Source organism: Tursiops truncatus, chromosome 10, assembly GCF_011762595.2.
Source record: "Tursiops truncatus isolate mTurTru1 chromosome 10, mTurTru1.mat.Y, whole genome shotgun sequence".
Taxonomy (NCBI): Eukaryota; Metazoa; Chordata; class Mammalia; order Artiodactyla; family Delphinidae; genus Tursiops; species Tursiops truncatus.
This window is the reverse complement of record NC_047043.1, coordinates 85,103,469-85,122,461: the sequence shown is the minus strand read 5'-3', so window position 1 is coordinate 85,122,461 and position 18,993 is coordinate 85,103,469. Positions and strand designations below refer to the sequence as shown.

The 18,993-nt window shown below is 39.2% G+C and overlaps 1 protein-coding gene across 1 annotated transcript in view; it reads right to left on the bottom strand.

The window, feature by feature from the left end:
- PPP4R2 (protein phosphatase 4 regulatory subunit 2) overlaps window positions 1-18,993 on the bottom strand; it is a 151,937-nt gene that overhangs the window by 103,432 nt on the left and 29,512 nt on the right. The window lies entirely within an intron of this gene.

Here is an 18,993-nt window from a genome sequence, read left to right as displayed (position 1 = left end):
TTACTTCATTTAGTATGATAATCTCTAGGTCTATCCATGTTGCTGCAAATGGCGTTATTTCATTCTTTTTTTATGGCTGGTAATATTCCATTGTATATATGTATCACATTTTCTTTATCCATTCATCTGGCAATGGACACTGAGGTTGCTTCCACGTCTTGGCTATTATAAATAGTGCTGCTATGAACATTGGGGTGCATGTATATTTTTGAATTAGACTTTTCTCCAGTATATGCCCAGGACTGGGATTCCTGGATCATATGGTAACTCTAGTTTTAGTTTTTAAGGAACCTCCCTACTGTTTTCCATAGTGGCTGCACCAATTTATGTTCCCACCAACACATACTTTTGGATTTTTAAAAATACCGATGGATTCACTCTATACATACTTTCTAATTTTCTCTTTTGAGATATTTCCCTTTTGTTTTGGATGTGCAGAGAACAAAGAACTTTCTGTTTGATTCTACATATTCTCAAACATCCTTTATAGTGTGAAAATAGTTTAAGGCAGGGGAGAGAATTATGAACACTTGAAATGTATCATTCCCATATAGTGTTTTCTTCCCTGTTCCATTGGGAACTTGTACAAAAATAAATATCCACTCTTGATTAAATAGTGACGCACCACTTAAACTGTTTTGAGATTTTTCAGGGTCACTAAATGGCTAGCTTAAAATGCAGTGGGGGCTTCCCTGGTGGTGCAGTGGTTGAGAATCCGCCTGCCAATGCAGGGGACATGGGTTTGATCCCTGGTCCGGGAAGATCCCACATGCCGCGGAGCGACTAAGCCCGTGCGCCACAACTACTGAAGCCCGCGCGCCTAGAGCCTGTGCTCTGCAACAAGGGAAGCCACCGCAATGAGAAGCCCACACACTGCAACGAAGAGCAGCCCCCCGCTCACCGCAGCTAGAGAAAGCCCGTGCGCAGCAATGAAGACCCAACATGGCCAAAAATAAATTAATTAAATAAATAATTTAAAAAAAAATGCAGTGGCCCAGGAGAAAAATTACATCCATTTTTATTTTTGCCTCTATTGTGCCCTCTTGTGGAATGATATATAACTTACATACTCATTTTTGTGAAGTTTTAACAAAGAGCAGATTGTACCCATGTCCTGGCTACTACATTCACACATGATCCCATCAACGCAGTAGACTCTTCTGATCAGTTTAATCTCTGATCTCCATGCAAACAAGATTCAGATTGCCTCTGAGTTGAGCAAATCAATGATGGCTTTGTTCAGGACGCTTCTCCTAAAAGTCTGGCTCGTCAAGCTTGTGTTTGGTCTTTGATTTCATCATCTCAGCTGTTGGGTCAGCTGTTATAACTGCATGCAGGACGTTTTCCACAGGCCTTGAGTTACTGAAGGTGTCTGGTTTCTCTGGCATGCTCTGAGATAATGGCTCTCTCAGATCTTCCATCTGCTTCCATCCCTTTGGCTTGCTTCCTCCTCTTATCAGGTGTTGCAATCCCGGCCAGCAAGTACACACTATGTTCTCCTGCAGGCTGTAGACATCCTGTTAGCCCTGGCAACTGTCATTTAAAGCAGAGACCAGTTTCTTAGTCAGATGATGCCGTCCCAGAGAATATGCTATCTGCTAGGGAGTTGCTGGAAACAGGATCACTGGGTCACAAGGAACTGTAGCTCTTCCCTCGAATTGGACTGGTTTTCGACAAATGTTTTCATTTTCCTTGTATTTGAAATCAAATCCAACTAACGTGTACTGAATATATACTGGGTTCAAGTCTAGCCAGTTATAAGTGTTAAATCTTCAAATCCTCTCTACGACCCTTTGATGAACTTGGTAAAGCCCTTATTTTAAGTCCATTCATTCATGCATCCGACGTCCGTCCTCCCTCCCTCTTTCCCACCCTTCCATCCTTCCTTGCCTTCCTTCCTTCTCATCCAAACATCCCAATAGTTTTACTGAGTGCCTTCCGCTAATATGTGCAGTGCACTACTCTACTTATTGGAGACCAAAAACCTTTCCCATGATAGGGCTTACATGTGAGTGAGAGAAACCCAAAAATAAAACGAATAAGTAAAGTATGTAGTATTCTAACTTTAAAGATAGTAGCATAGAGGAAAAAATAAAGTGAGGGAGGGGAGCAATTTTAAATACAATAGCTTCACTGAACAAGTGAGTGTGAACAAAGACATGTGTACTATTTTTATACCCATTTAACAGATAAGGATGGAAGGTTCCAGGGAATCTTCCAAAGGAGGTATTTTGGAAAATTTTGGGAATCTTTTCTACAAATACAGGAGAAAATTGTGGCATTTAGAAACTACAAGAAGCAGGGCAGAAAGACTATACTATGGGAGAAACTTGGGCTCCAATCCAGGCTCTAAGATTTACTCCAGGAAAATGATTAACTTCCCTCAACTTCAGTTTCCTTGTTAGAAAAAAATGGTACCAATCAGTACATTCCTCAAAAAGTGAAGAGTTGATGAAATCATGAACCTGAGGATCCCAGAATGTACTAGTGTGACAGTCACTGCCTGGTCATTGACCACCAACCATTCAGATCTCTCCTTTCAGTTGTATGTCCTGAAGACCTGTCTTAAAGCCTCATTTCTCACGCTGTTTTCAACTGCACCCCACAGTAAGACATGCATTTATATCATGATACTAGTAGTACGTGCACACATAAATATATAAAACAGAAACATTTTCAAATATATATTTGTCCTTACTATAGTAATGCATATCCCTTATTTGATACTACTTTAGTTATTTAATTTTTTAAAGAGCTCATCATTAGTCACTAAACTGATTTCAAGAGTTACCAGTAATTTTCTAGTATTTGAGAAACACAAGGGTCGAACTGTTAACAAAGGCTTGGTAAATAATTTAATGTAGATAGACAGACAAACAGACATAAGAACAAATACATAAAAAATATCCTCAACATCTCCCACCACATTTCCCTCTCTCACCAAAAACAACCAATTCCAATCCTTTAAAACTGATTCTTTGGGTAGGTACCTCCACGTCTCTAAATAACACGCTAAAAGAAAAACAATTCTCTGAACTCACAACTTCTGGCACCAAATGTGTGGCGCTTTCCCCCACACCAACCAATTCGCCAACACTCCAGACACCAACTGGCTGTCCTACAATTCAGTTATGACACTGACTACGTAGGGTGAGGTCCAGAAGGGTCCTGAGCCCAGGAGCTTCTGTCTCCATAACGTTTGCACCACCCTCCCAGCACGTGGATGCGTTCACCAATCCAAAATCTCTCTGGACCTCATCGTTTACAGATTTTAATGGAGGCTTCATCACGTAGGCATGATCAATCATTAACTCAATCTCCAATCTCCCTCTCCCCTCCTAGAGGATGGGGAGTAGGGCTGAAAGTTCCAATCATGGCTTGGTCTTTCTAGTGACCGGCCCCCATCCAGAAGCCCACCAAGAGTCACCTCATTAGAAAAAAAAGACATGCCTATTAACCAGGAAATCCCAAGGGACTAAGAAGCTCTATGTGAGATGCCTCTATCACACCCATTATTCAAGAAATTACAAGGGTTTTAGGAACTCTGTGTCGGGAACCGGCACCAGAGACCAAATGTATATTTCTCATTATGTCACATATGCCTCATCTACTGACTTCTTACCCTGGAAGAGAATTTAGCTGCAGTACTCGGGATCTTCATTGCGGCCTGCAGGCTTCTTAGTTGTGGCATGCGTGCAGGATCTAGTTCCCTGACTAGGGATCGAACCCGGGTGTCCTGCACTGGAAGCGTGGCATCTTACCCGCTGGACCACCAGGGAAGTCCCGAAATTCTCTTGAATTAGTTTCACTGTTGATTTCCTATCCTTTGTGTTCTATGTTCTCTTTCCAGGGCTCCTGTTCTTTACATGTTTGATCTATCCTCTAATTTTCTAAACATTGTATTGCTATCCTCCATATCATTGGTTTTTATTGTTTTTTGATTCTACTTTCTGAATAAGAACCTTTTTCTCCCAATTCTTCTATTGATTTGTTCATTTCTACTACCACAGTTTGAATTTATGAGGTTTTTAAAATCCTCTGTTTCTTTTTTTTATATAAATTTATTTATTTTATTTATATTTGGCTGTGTTGGGTCTTTGTTGCTGTGTGCAGGCTTTCTCTACTTGTGGCTCGTGGGCTCTAGAGCGCAGGCTCAGCAGTTGTGGCGCACGGGCTCAGCTGCTCCGCGGCATGTGGGATCCTCCCGGACCAGGGCTCGAACCCGTGCCCCCTGCATTGGCAGGCGGATTCTTAACCACTGCGCCACCAGGGAAGTCCCTAAATGTTTCATTTTTAAAATAGAATCCTATGCTTCTTCATGTAATACCTTCTTTTATTTCTCTGAGAATACTGATGATAATTTTTTTAGAAGTTTCATTCATCCTTCGTATTGATGTTTTCCTCTATATTGATGTTTTTCTCTTTATTTGTCTTGACCTCTGTCTTTCCTAGTAGAGGGTTTCTCCAAATATCTAGTGATTTCTGGATTTCCATTGAGATTTAAGAGGAGTTTGGAAGTATGTGGAGGGAACTTGTCAGCTGTATGCTTCAGTGTAGGAAGCTCTGGCTGGGCCACCTTAATGGGGAAACTCCTGATGTCAGTGTCCTTAAATCCCCAAAGATATTTCTTTCAAATCCCTGTTTGGAAGACATAATTTTCCTTGCAAGGTTCTGAGAGCTATATGGGAGGAAAGGTCTGTGGTCTCAGCATTCATATTTAAATTTTAGACTGAACCTCATGTTTCAACATGATGCCCACCACTGTGCCTGGATTCCTATAGTCCAGAAATAATCTATTTTATCTTCTCTAGAAACGGAACCGCCAATCTTTTGCCCAGGGAAAGAGAGAGGCGGAATTCCAGTTACATGATATAAAATTGGCAATCTGGGGGTCTAAGTGTTTCTCAAAGAATCTTGCAATGAAACCACTGATTTTAGGCATATTTTCACTGCCAATTCCAGCTGATGCCACCAGTTCACTGGCCTTTTGGGATTGTGTCATGTGAGTTATTTGCTCCTGGGCTTTCTCCATTGCTGGTTAATGATACAGATGTCTCAAGCAGACCAAGTTGGTTACCACCAACTTAGTGGTAAAATCTACTTCAAGCTTTAATTGCCTCCTCTTCTGTACTTTTTATCCTAGAATAGAAGGTTTATGCTACTTAAAAAATTAATTATCCATTTTAGTATAGGTTGGGGAAAGAATGAATATAAATCAGATGTTTTGCTTGCAGTCTCTAATCAGACACAAGCCTAGTGTGCTAAACTTCTTTTCCATTCTGAGAGTCCCTAACATCCTTCCAATCAAGTCCTCTTCTGATTAACTCAGCCTAAGTCAATTATAATTGCTTGCAATCAAAGAATTATGTAACAGTAAGTAATCAACAAATATTAGTCACGATTCTTGTACTATGCTTCATAACAAACACGGTAATTCCAGAATTACTAAGATGGTAATCACGTTGGTCAAAACGACTACGATGTGTCTGATATCAAAATAGGAGCATCCTCTGCTGGGGTATGTTGTAATTGTTCTGTGCTGGTTATGACTTGGCCAACTAGACGGAAAAAACTTTTGCTGCTGTTAAGCAAGATAAGGTCCTTTGGGGAAAACAGTTAATGATCTCAGTAGTTTGATGCTACTTATCAGTACTCATAATAACAGCAATAATAATAAGAATTACAGATAACACTTATTATGTACTGTGCATTATTCCTAAGGGTGTTATATTTATTAACTAATTTAAGTGTTCACCACACTATGAGTTAGTAAAATTCTTATTCCCATTTTACAGATAAGTAAATTGAGGCAAAGAAAAGTTACTTCTCTCTCTCTCTCTCTCTCTATATATATATAAACATTATATCTACCCTCTCTCCTGTGGAAAAACTGAATCCATATGGTTCCGATGCAATTGGTCCCTGTCGCCCAAAGGAGAGAATGTGACTTAAGTTGGGCTAATCAGAGTATCCTATTTTCCTGGCCATAGTAGTTGTTCAGGGACAAGAACATGAACCATGAGGGGCCAGTCAAAATATACACCACGATTTTTATGATAGAGTTATTAGAGACCATGCTTTTATCCTCTCTTAATAGCTTTATTGAAACATAATTTACACATCAGAGAATTCACCCATTCATAGTAAACAATTCAGTGGTTTTTAGTATATTCACAGAGGTGTGCAACCACCATCAGAATCTAAATTTAGAGCATCTTCAGCACCTCAAAAAGAAATTCCGTACCCACTAGCAGTCACTCCCCATTTCGCCCAACCTGTAGCCCTAGGCAAGTACTAATCTACTTTCTTTTTTTCTTTTCTTTTTTTTAACATCTTTATTGGAGTATAATTGCTTTACAATGGTGTGTTAGTTTCTGCTTTATAACAAAGTGAATCAGCTATAGTATTCATATATCCCCATATCTCCTCCCTCTTGTGTCTCCCTCCCACTCTCCCTATCCCACCCCTCTAGGTGGTCACAAAGCACCAAGCTGATCTCCCTGTGCTATGCAGCTGTTTCCCACTAGCTACCTATTTTACATTTGGTAGTGTATATATGTCCATGCCACTCTCTCACTTCGTCCCAGCTTACGCTTCCCCCTCCCTGTGTCCTCAGGTCCGTTCTCTACATCTGCGTCTTTATTCCTGTCCTGCTCCTAGGTTCTTCAGAACGTTTTTTTTAGATTCCATATATATGTGTTAGCATACGGTATTTATTTTTCTCTTTCTGACTTACTTCACTCTATGACAGTCTCTAGGTCCATCCACCTCACTACAAATAACTCAGTTTCATTTCTTTTTATGGCTGGGTAATATTCCACTGTATATATGTGCCACATCTTCTTTATCCATTCATCTGTCGATGGACACTTAGGTTGCTTCCATGTCCTGGCTATTGTAAATAGAACTGCAATGAACATTGTGGTACATGACTCTTTTTGAGTTATGGTTTTCTCAGGGTATACGCCCAGTAGTGGGATTGCTGGGCCGTATGATAGTTTTTTTTTTTAGTTTTTTAAGGAACCTCCATACTGTTTTCCATAGTGGCTGTACCAATTTACATTCCCACCAACAGTGCAAGAGAGTTCCCCTTTCTCTACACCCTCTTCAGCATTTATTGTTTGTAGATTTTTTGATGATAGCCATTCTGACCGTTGTGAGGTGATACCTCATTGTATATTTGATTTGCATTTCTCTAATGATTAGTGATGTTGAGCATCCTTTCTTGTGTTTGTTGGCTATCTGTACATCTTCTTTGGAGAAATGTCTGTTTAGGTCTTCCACCCATTTTTGGATTGAGTTGTTTGTTTTTTTTGATACTGAGCTGCATGAGCTGCTTGTAAATTTTGGAGATTAATCCTTTGTCAGTTGCTTTGTTTGCAAATATTTTCTCCCATTCTGAGGGTTGTCTTTTCGTCTTGTTTATGGTTTCCTTTGCTATGCAAAAGCTTTTAAGTTTCATTAGGTCCCATTTGTTTATTTCTGTTTTTATTTCCATTTCTCTAGGAGGTGGGTCAAAAAGGATCTTGCTGTGATGTATGTCATACAGTGTTCTCCCTATGTTTTCCTCTAAGAGTTTGATAGTGTCTGGCCTTACATTTAGGTCATTAATCCATTTTGAGTTTATTTTTGTGTATGGTGTTAGGGAGTGTTCAAATTTCATTCTTTTACATGTAGCTGTCCAGTTTTCCCAGCACCACTTATTGAAGAGGCTGTCTTTTCTCCATTGTTAATCTACTTTCTATCTCTATAAATAGATTTGCCTACTTAGGAGATTTCATATAAATAAGATCATAGAATATATGTCCTTTTTTGAATGGCTCCTTTCACTTTGCGTAGTGTTTTCAAAGCACACCCAGTGTTGTAGCTTGTATCAGTACTTCATTCCTATTTACAGCAACATACTACTCCATTGTATGAATATACTACATTTTATTCATCCAGTCAACAGTTGATGGATGTTTGGGTTGCTTCCATCTTTTATCTTTTGGCTCTTATGAATCATGTTGCTATGAATATTTGTGTACATGTGTTTTCATTTCTCTCCATTATCTAGGAGTAGACTTGCTGGGTCATATGGTAACTCTATGTTTAATCTTTTGGGTAAGTGGCAGACTGTTTTCCAAAGCAGCCACACCATTTTACATTCCTACGAGTAGTGCATGAGGGTTCCAATTTTTCCACATCCTTGCTAACACTTGTTACTATGTCTTTTTGTTTAAAGCCATCCTAGTAGTGTGAAGTGGCATCTCAATGCATTTTTAAAAAATTAATTAACTTATTTTTTAATTTATTTTTGGCTGCGTTGGGTCTTCGTTGCTGCGCATGGGTTTTCTCTAGTTGCGGCGAGCAGGGCTACTCTTTGTTGCGGTGCGCGGGCTTCTCACCGCGGTGGCTTCTCTTGTTGCGGAGCACGGGTTCTAGGCGTGTGGGCTTCAGTAGTTGTGGCACGCGGGCTCAGTAGTTTTGGCTCATGGGCTTTAGAGAGCAGGCTCAGTAGTTGTGGCTCGCGGGCTTAGTTGCTCCGTGGCATGTGGGGTCTTCCCGGACCAGGGCTTGAACCCGTGTCCCCTGCATTGGCAGGCGGACTCTCAACCACTGCGCCACCAGGGAAGCCCCTCAATGTGGTTTTGATTGCATTTCCCTGATGACTAATGATATTGAGCATCTTTTCGCACGTGTATTGCCCATTTTTGAATCTTCTTTGGAGACCTGTCTATTCAGATCCGTTGCCCATTTTTAGTTGGGTCATTTGTCTTTGATTACTGAGTTGTAAGAGTTCTTTGTATATTCTAGAGAAAAGTACTTTATCAGATATATGATATGCGAATATTTTCTCCTATTTTGTAGATATCTTTTTGCTTTCTTGATGGTGCTCTCTGAAGCACAAAAGTTTTCAGTTTTGATGTAGTCCAAGTTATCTAGTTTTTCTTTTGTTGCTTGTGCTTTTGGTATCACATCTAAGAAACCACTGTCTAATCCAAGGTCTTGAAGATTTACTCCTATATTTTCTTCTAAGACTTTTATAGTTTCAGCTCTTATATTAGGTCTTTGATCCATTTGAATTAAATTTTACGTATAGTATAAGGTACAGAATATAACTTCATTCTTTTGAATGTGGATATCCAGTTCTTCCAACACCATCTGTTGAAAAGATTACTCTTTCCCCAACTGAATTGCCTGGGAACCTTCGTCTAAAATAAATGGACTGTGAATATGAGGGTTTATTTCTGGACTCTCAAATCTCTTCCACTGATCTATGCCTCTACCTTTATGCCAGTACTACACTGGCATAGTTACTGTACTTTTGTTGTAAATTTTGAAATCAGGAAGTGAGAGTCTTCCAAGGTTGTTCTTCTTTTTCAAGATTGTTTTGGATATTTTGGGTGTCTTGAATTTTAAAAAAAACTTTATATATATATATATTTAGCAGTTTTAGGTTCACAACAAAATTGAGAGGAAGGTACAGAGATATCCCATACATGCCCTGCCTCCACACAAGCATAGGCTCCCCTATTATCAACGTCACTCACCAGAGTGGTATATTTGTTACTAGGGATGAACAGATAGTGACTCATCATAATCACCCAAAGTCCATAGTTTACATTAGGGTTCACTCTTGGTGTTATAGCTTTTATGGGTTTGGACAAAGGTGTAATGACATATATTCATCATTATAATATCATACAGCATATTATCACTGCCTTAAAAATCCTCTGAGCACCACATATTCATCCATTCCGCCTCTCCAAACCCCAGGCAAACACTTTTTACTGTCTCCATAGGTTTGCCTTTTCCACAATGTCATATAGTTGGAATCATATAGTATTTGGCCTTTTCAAATTGGCTTCTTTCACTTAGTAACATGCATTTAAGATTCCTCCGTGACTTTTTATGGTTTGCTAGCTCATTTCATTTTAGCACTGAATCATATTCCACTGTCTGCGTGCACCACAGTTTATCCATTTACCTCATGAGGGATATCTTGGTTGCTTCCAAGTTTTTACAATTATAAATAAAGCTGCTATAAAGATCCAAGTGCAGGTAGACATAAGTTTTCAGCTCCTTTGGGTAAATACCAGTGAGCACTACTGCTGGGTCATATGGTAAGCATAGATTTAGTTTTGTTAGAAACTGCCACACTGTCTTCCAAAGAGGCTGTACCATTTTGCATTCCCACCAGCAATGTATGACAATGCCTGTTGGTCCACATACTTGATAGCATTTGGTGTTGTCAGTATTCCAGATTTGGGTCATTCTGATAAGTATGCAGTGGTATCTCACTGTTGTTTTACTTTGTATTTCTCTGATGACATATGATGCAGAGCACATTTTCATATACTTATTTGCCACCTGTTTATCTTCTTTGATGAGGCGTCTGTTAAGGTCTTTCACCCATTTTAAAATCAGGTTATTTATACTCCTGTTGTTGAGTTTTAAGACTTCTTTGTGTACTTTAGGTAACAGTCCTTTATCAGGTGTGTCTTTTGCAAATATTTTGACCCAGTCTGTAGCTTGTCTTCTCATTCTCTTGATATTGTCTTTCACAGAGCAGAAGTTTTGAATTATAATGAAGTCTAGTTTATCAATTTTTTCCTTCATGGATTGTGTCCTTACTGTTGTCAAAAAGACATCACCATACCCAAGGTCATTTAGGTTTTCTCCTATGCTATCTTGTAAGAGTTTTATAGTTTCGCATTTTACATTTACATGATCCATTTTGAGTTAATTTTTGTAGTGTGTAAGGTGTGTGTCTATATTCATTATTTTGTATGTGGTCGTCCAGTTGTTCCAGCACCATTTGTTGAAGAGACTATCTTTGCTCTATTGTATTGCCTTTGCGCCTTTGTCAAAGATCAATTGACTATATTTATGGGGGTCTATTTCTGGACTCTCTATCCTGTTCCATTGATCTATTTAAGGTTCTATTTCTATGAACTGGTATAACATCTTTCTTAAATGTCTGGTAGAATTCACCAGCAAACCCATTTGGGCATGGTGCTTTCTATTCGGAAGGTTATTAATTATTGATTCAATTTCTTTAATAGATATAGGCCTATTAAGAACATCTGTTTCCTCTTGGGTGAGTTTTGACAGATTGCGTCTTTCAAGGAATTGGTCCATTTCATTTAGGTTATGAAGTTTGTGGTCATAAGAGTTGTTCATAGTATTTTTTAAATTGTACTTTTAATGTCCATTAGAAAGAATCTGTAGTAATGCCCCTTTTTCATTTCTGATATGAGTAATTTGTGTCATTTCTTTTATTTATAACTTCACTAGAGGCTTATTGACTTCAAAGATCCTTGAATTTCCATATAAATTTTCGGATTAGCTTGTCAGTTTCTGCAAGTTTACTGAGGCTTTTATATGGCCTAACATATGGTCTATCCTGGAGAATGCTCCATATGCACTCAGATGGATGTGTGTTCTGCTGGTATTGGGTGGACTGTTCTACAGATGTCTGTTGGTCCAGCTGGTTTATAATGTTGTTCAAGTCTTCTATTCTCTTGTCGATGTTCTGACTACTGCTTAATCCATTATTGAACGTGAGGCACTGAAATCTCCTACTCTTACTGGTGGATTATCTATTTCTCCCTCTAATTCTGTCAGCTTTTGCTTCAAGTATTTTGGGGGCTCTGTTGTTAGGTGCATGAATGTTTACAACCGTTATATTTTCTTTGTGGACTAACACATTCATCATTATAAAATGTTTCTGGTTTTCTCTAATAATGTTACATATTATATTCGATTTTATCTGATACTAGTATAGCCACTACAGCTTTCTTGTGGTTGCTGTTTGATTGACATATCTTTTTCCATCCTTTTGCTTCCAACCTATTTGTATTTTGAATCTAAGGTGTGTCTCCTGTAAACAGCACACAGTTGGATTGTATTCTTTACCATCTATCTCTGGCAATTTCTTTCTTTTGATTGGAATTTTACCCATTCTTATTTAATGTTATTATAGATACAGTTGAGCTTATGTCTGCTATTTTAATTTTGTTTTCAATATCGCATGTCTTTTTTATTCCTGTAGTCTTCTTTTAACTGCTTTTTTCTGCACTGAGTATTTTCTAACATAGCATTTTAATACATTTTTTCACCATATTTTTTGAGATATTTCCTTGGCGGTTGCCCTAGAGATTAACATATATATCTTATCAGAATACACTTCAGATTTATACTAACTTCATTCCAGTGAGATATACAAATGTTAGTCATATATAATTCTATTCCCTCTTCTCCATTTTATGACATTGTTGTACATATTATGTCTATACTGTTTCAAACCCAGTAGTATAATTGCTACTTCTTACAATTTTATGCGTTTAAAGAAGCTGAGAGAGGAAGAAGAGCAAGTATATATTTATGGAGTTCGTTATATTAACTTTTTCATATGCCATTTTAAATTTTCTTCATTTGTTCCTGTGGATTCAAGTTACTATCTGGTGTCATTTTCTTATTCCATACAATTTTTCCTCCATTCCAACCTCCTCTGTGCTATTTTATATATATATATATATATATATATATATTTATTTATATTCATATTTATATATTTATATTACATTTCTATGGTACAGGCTCAACACGTGATTATTATATACATAATGTTTTACACAATTGTTTTTAAAATCAATCCAGAGAATAAAGGGTAAAAAATACTCACTTATATTGTCTTTTGCATTAATGCCTTTATTGGTGCTCTTTTTTTTTTTTTTTTTTATTGTGAGTTTTGAATCACTGCCTGGAGTCACTTGCTTTCAGCCTGAAGAACTTCCTTTATTCTTGTGGTTCTGCTGTAAATGAATTATCTCAGATTTTGTTTATCTGGGAGCGACTTTATTTCACCTTCATTTTAAAAATCATTTTGCTGGATATAAGGTTTTTGGTTGACAGTTCCCCCTACTTTTTGGCACTTCAGATAATGTTATCTCATAGCCTTATGGCATCCACAGTTTCTAATGAGAAGTCAGCAAATAATCTCATTGGAGTTCCCTTACATGTGACAAGTTACCTTTCTCTTGCCGCTTATAAGATTTTGTCTTTGCCTTTCAGGACTTTTACTATGATTTATCTGTGTGTGGATCTCTTTGAGTTTAACTTACTTGGAGTTAGTTGATTTCTGATGTGTAGATTGCTTTTCATCAAATTTGCAAGTTTTCAACCATTATTTCTTCAAAAAAATTTTTTTTCTCTATTCCTTTCTCTCTCTCCTCTCCTTCTGGTGCTCATACATGTCCTGGTGGATCTGATGGTGTTTCACATCTCTGAGTCTCTGTTCAATTTTATTTGTTATTTTTCTCTGTTCTTCAGATTGTAAAATCTTTATTGGTTATCTTCAAGTTTACTGATTCTTTCTCCTTTAAGTTCAAATCAATAGTGAGCCCCTCTAATGATTTTTTTCACTTCAGTTATTTCACCTTTCAACTCCACAACTTCCATGTGGCTCTTTTTTAAAAAAAAATCATTTAAATTTCTTTATTGATAGTCTCAATTTTATGAAACATTGTCATCACATCTTACTTTACTTCTTTAAGCACAGGTTCCTTTTGGTGCCTGAATATATTTACAATGGCTGTTTTGAAGTCTTTTCCTACTAAATCTGACAGCTGGGTCCTCTCACCAGGCAGCTTCTGCTGCTTGCATTTTTCCCTGTGAATGAATCACACTTTCCTGTTTATTTGCCTGCCTCATATTTTTTTGTTGAAAAAAAGTTAGAGCATATTTTTAGCATGTTAATATATTTTAGCATGATAATGCATTTTAGGATGTTTTAGCAATTCTGGATAACTCTCCCCTGCCCACCTCACGCCCCAACTCAACATACAGGGCTTGTTCATGTTGTTTGCTTGTTTATTTGTCTAGTATCTTGACTGGGCTATTTCAGTGAAGTCCACTTTATCCACTGTGTGAAACCTATGATGTTTTTCCTCAGTGGGTGCAGCCTTTTGCATGTCCACAGTCACCCAGGATGACAGTGGTTTTATCAGGGCTCTCTCTGATGGACTCTTCTTCTAATCATCCTCTTAGGCTGTGCATCTCTGTGTTGGTATTACACCCAGCTATTAGCCTTCACTGACTGCCAGCTGATTGCTCTACTGTTTTTGACAACGGCCTGAGCACAAGTTGATCCTGCAGTATGATCCATTAAATTCTGGCCCATTTGCAGGGATAGTTTTGTTTTTTGTTTGTTTTTTTTTTTGCGGTACGCGGGCCTCTCACTGCTGTGGCCTCTCCCGTTGCGGAGCACAGGCTCCGGATGCACAGGCTCAGCGGCCATGGCTCACGGGCCCAGCCGCTCCACGGCATGTGGGATCTTCCCGGACCAGGGCACGAACCCGCGTCCCCTGCATCGGCAGGCGGACTCTCACCCACTGCGCCACCAGGGAGGGAAGCCCTCCTCTACGGTTTTTGACAATGGCCTGAGCACAAGTTGATCCTGCAGTATGATCCATTAAATTCTGGCCCATTTGCAGGGATAGTTTTTGAAGTTGGTATTTAAACTTTGTTCTGACACCAGGAGGGCACTTTTTATTTGTCTCTTTCCCTGGTTCTCCCTTGTAAACTAGCTAGCCCATCGTTTAGCTTGTTGCTCTCATGAAGCTTTCTCTTAATGAACAGAGCCTCTGAACCCCTGGACATACTTACCTGAAATTTAAGCTCTGTAAGATATAGCTGGTAGAGAGGAGAAATGCTGATGACCTGCCCCTCCCAAGGAAATACCATAGCCCTCAACTGGGAGCTGGGAGGATCCCTGTGTTCTTGACTGAATTGTCTAGAGTTGGGTTTCCACCACGCAGAGCTAGAAGGGGAGAGGGAGGGAGTGGGTCATGATTCAAGTGTCACAGACTCTTGCTCTTCCTTATTAAGTTTTAGTAGATTTTCTTGAGTAAGAAATCTGTTTCTTAATGTGCTTAGGTCCTTAGGACAATTTCCAAAGACTCTAGATAGTTGTTTTAAAAACAATGTTCACAGTTATGCTTGTTTCACTGGGGAACAGTTTCCAGAGCTCTCATGCCACCATTTCAGATGTCACCACCCTGACAGGCTCTTGTTCTGCTGCAGTAGCTAAGCTTTAGAATTTGTCTCTCAGGCTGCTTCAAGCAGTCATCATTCTCACAGAGTGAGCCCTGCAAGGGACGGGGAGAGAGACAGACACAGCCCTGGTGACATTATAGGAGCCTTGGGATCTAGCTGTGCTTGAGATGAGCCCTCTGATCTGGACTCCACGGTCAGATAAGTGAATAAATTGCCTTCTTTGCTTAGCTAGTTGCAATGGAGTTCCTCTCACATGTAACCAAGAGTTGTAACTAATACCCTGAATGTCAAACTTTTAATAATGTGTGAGTAAACGATAAGTACTGTGGAAAGCTTGTTCAACAAAATTAGTATCTAGGGTCATTTTCATGTGATATTTAGGTAGTTAATCTCATCCTGATAATTTATGGCCTCTGAGTGCTTGAAGAAATAGATAGACATCATTTATGATGATTCTAACTGATGTTCCTCTTAATAAGCATTTTTAATACGTTCCTATTCGCCTGTCAATATTTGTTGCTACCCAAAGGGTTGTTTCCAAGGAAGTCTCAATGTTAATTGCTAATTCTGAGGTATAATATTAATAATAACACAGAAGCCTAACTTTAATTATAAAAAGGTCTAATATGTCAGGTAAACCTCTCTTTTCCATCGGTCTATGGCAAACTTATTAGAACATTTCTGGTAAGCATACAGTTTTCCAAATATTTGAACCAGATAAAGACCTCTTTAACAAATTAGAAGTCGAAAGAGGGAAGATTTATGTTGTTGCCCTTGATGTGATATAGAAAATCTAGGTAATTAAGATTTTTGCTGATTTGGGATATTTCTACTTTGACATATTAAAGCATGGGACAAGTTTGTTGGAATATAGTTCAAGACTGTGAGCAATTTTATCCAATCTCTCTTGATAATATTCTTCCCTAACTCCTTCCTTGAATGTGGATACTTATGACAAGTTTTATGAGCAAAGGCATCAGACATTATTATAATCCTGGAACTTACTAAACTTGGTTAAAAAAGTCTTCCTCTGGAGGATGACTGGAAAGTGCCTTAACCTACCTCATATTACCATGTTTGGTACCGCTTGCCAATAAAGTCTCTGTAGATTCTGCAATCCAGTGATCTCTTGTCATATTTTAAATATCTCTATGATCTCCAGAGGAGCACATTATTGAGAAGACAGGTCTTTATAATCAAACAGGCACAGTGTGTAACAAAATGTAGAGATCTATTATGCAATCTCACCAATTCCTATTAAATGAGGAAAAGGTGATGTGAATTCACAAAACTCAATTATTCTTATAGAATAAAGGCTTTTGGCCTTCACTAAGGAAAAAAGGGAAAAGTCCTCCAAGGTCAGTTTTAATTGACAGGTTTGATTTATTTGTGATTGGCATATTGTTTTAAATACTTTGAGCTTCTGAATTACCTGAAAGCAGAATGCAGTCTAGGGAGCTTAATCAAGTCATCTGCTGTTTACTTTGCACTAATAATGGTCCTTAGATCCACCATTCACAGAAATAGAAAAGTAAGCATCCACTGATTTAGGACTTCATAAATCTTGAATTGGTGGGATCTGAATTCCACTAATTGTACTTGAGAATCTAACAGTCTTGAGTTGCAAAGACACATGCTCTGATTAGTAAAATCTTACCTGAGAAAGGGTTTCATCTACAGGTTTGTGGTAGATGACACTCCCTCAGAAAAGAGGTAAGGGTTTCCCTGGTGCTGCAGTGGTTAAGAATCCGCCTGCCGATGCAGGGGACGTGGGTTCGAGCCCTAGTCCGGGAAGATCCCACATGCCGTGGAGCAACTAAGCCCGTGCGCCACAACTACTGAAGCCCGTGCACCTAGAGCCCCTGCTCCACAGCAAGAAAAGCCACCGCAATGAGAAGCCTGCATACTGCAACGAAGAGTAGCCCCTGCTCCCCGCAACTAGAGAAAGCCCGCGCAGCAGCAGACTCAACGCAGCCAAAAACAAAAATTAAAAATAAAAAAAATTTAAAAATTTTTAAAAAGAAAGAAAAGAGGTAAGACTGTGATTCTCAGTCAACCGACTAACCAGGGCTAGAATGTTTGCATTTTATTTTATTTTATTTATTTGGTTGCACCGGGTCTTAGTTGCAGCTCGGGGACTCCTTAGTTGTGGCATGTGAACTCTTAGTTGCGGCATGCATGTGGGATCTAGTTCCCTGACCAGGGATCAGATCTGGGCCCCCTGCGTTGGGAGCACGGAGTCTTCACCACTGTGCCCCCAGGGAAGTCCCTGCATTTTAGAATCTCCATCTCCTCTGCAGTGTCTCGGCAGCACACGGATCTGGTTTTACAGAGACGAATTTCAAGGAAAACATCACCTAAACTTTATTTCAAATTACCCTGAGGATCAATATATCTCACTGATGTCCAGAAACTCAATGTTTATAATCTTCTGTTATGATATACAACTCAGGGAAGGTAAATGTCCTGTCAACTGCAATCTGTCTTTATTATTTTTAAGGAGGGCTAATTTCCATTATCAAAAGCAGATAAGGAATGCCAGCACTCATTTGTCATTCAAAATGGAATAGACTTGTTTAGCTGGGAATGAATGAAAACCATCATGTGGTGGGTCTGTTTTTTTAGTAGTGGCAATCAAGTCACAATTCAAGGTCAGGGAAGATTCAAATGTGTTCTACTGGGTTGCTACTATTTTTTTGCATACGTTGGGGAGACAATTTTCCAAAAATAACTTGGGATTTCTAATATTTTTTCCCCTAAAACAGAGATAAGAAGCAGAAGCCTGAGATTTTCTCTCGTCTTCTCAAATAGTAGTTACTTTTCATTTCACCAATCTGGAGATGTTGGTTCTGATTTGGGGAAGTCTTTTCTTACTCCCATTTTAATGCAATGAATCCCACCTCACAACCTGTATAAAAGGCTGTGGCATGTGAAAAATAAGTCATTTAGTAGTGAGTGGGCTTGTGCAGCAAATCAGCAGCAAGAGTACAGCCAGGCCTTGTTTTTTTCACAGGTTCTGCACAGGAAATGCTAAAACTGCTATTTGCCATTTGGGATTTCAGACCAACAGATGGTAAAAGACCTCCCTGTGTGGGTGTTTCCCAGGCACCTCGAAATCAAAATATGACCCAAATTAAACTCATCTTCTGCCTTACAAATAATGGTCTTTCTTTAGCCTTTTCCATCTCTAAATAGCACTGCTATCCATCTTGTAGGCTGAACTATAAGAAATTGCCTGTTTTGAAGGTCATAAGTAGCTGAATACTGGCAATTTCAAACAGATCAACCTTCACAGCTGTTCAGGTCAGACACCTGGGTGAGACCTTTATCACCTCCTCTTCCCTTCAACTCCCACAGCCAGCCAGTCATGGGGACTGGTAATTCTATTCCTCAGGCACGGTCTGCATCCATCTCTAAGGCAACTGCCATGGCCGAAGTCAGTATTAATTGGCCTCAGCAATTCCACTGTCCCCACTGCAATGAACCGGTGAGTCCTCTGTATTACCCAAGTCAGATCATCTCACTTTCGTGCTAAGAATTGTTCAATGGCGTCTCACTGCCCTTAACGCAAAGACCAGACACTCCAACATGGCTTACAGAGCCTGTAAGCTCCAGCCCCCGCCGACCTCTTCTATCGTACCGTGCTCTATCTTCTGGTTACTGGACCTTCTATCTTCTCAAACGTGTTCCTGTCCACTTTTGCAGTAGGGCCCCTTTGTACCTACTATTCCATTTGCCTGGAACTCTTTTCTCTCATTACCCACCCCAGGCCCTAGTCTCTCAGTGACCCCCTACTACTCCTTCTTTCACGTCTCAGCATAAAAGCCATTCCTCGAGAGAACCTTCTAGACATCCCCCAGACCAGAGTGGAACCCCATGTTACATACATCCATGAGACTCTGTTCTCCACCTCAGCATGGATCACATTTCTAATTACCTGTTCAATGCCTT